At 43.8% G+C, this 260-nt stretch overlaps 1 protein-coding gene across 1 annotated transcript in view; it reads left to right on the forward strand.

Annotated features, from left to right (window-relative positions):
- The window catches only part of Mthfd1l (methylenetetrahydrofolate dehydrogenase (NADP+ dependent) 1 like), a 179,831-nt gene that overhangs the window by 172,142 nt on the left and 7,429 nt on the right, over positions 1 to 260 (forward strand). The gene's annotated exons all lie outside the window — the stretch shown is intronic.

Genomic DNA, 260 nt, shown 5'->3' on the forward strand with positions numbered 1-260 from the left:
TTTTTGTTTTTTTTTTTTTTGTTTTTTTTTGTTTTTTTTGTTTTGTTTTGTTTTTCGAGACAGGGTTTCTCTTGTAGCTCTAGCTGTCCTGGAACTCACTCTGTAGACCAGGCTGGCCTCGAACTCAGAAATCCGCCTGCCTCTGCCTCCCGAGTGCTGGGATTAAAGGCGTGCGCCACCACCGCCCGGCTTCTCTTGTGGTTTTTGTTGTTGTTGGTTTGGTTTGGTTTGGTTTGGTTTGGTTTGGTTTGGTTTGGTTT

Source organism: Grammomys surdaster, unplaced genomic scaffold (genome assembly GCF_004785775.1).
Source record: "Grammomys surdaster isolate TR1022 unplaced genomic scaffold, NIH_TR_1.0 143, whole genome shotgun sequence".
NCBI classification, from domain to species: Eukaryota; Metazoa; Chordata; class Mammalia; order Rodentia; family Muridae; genus Grammomys; species Grammomys surdaster.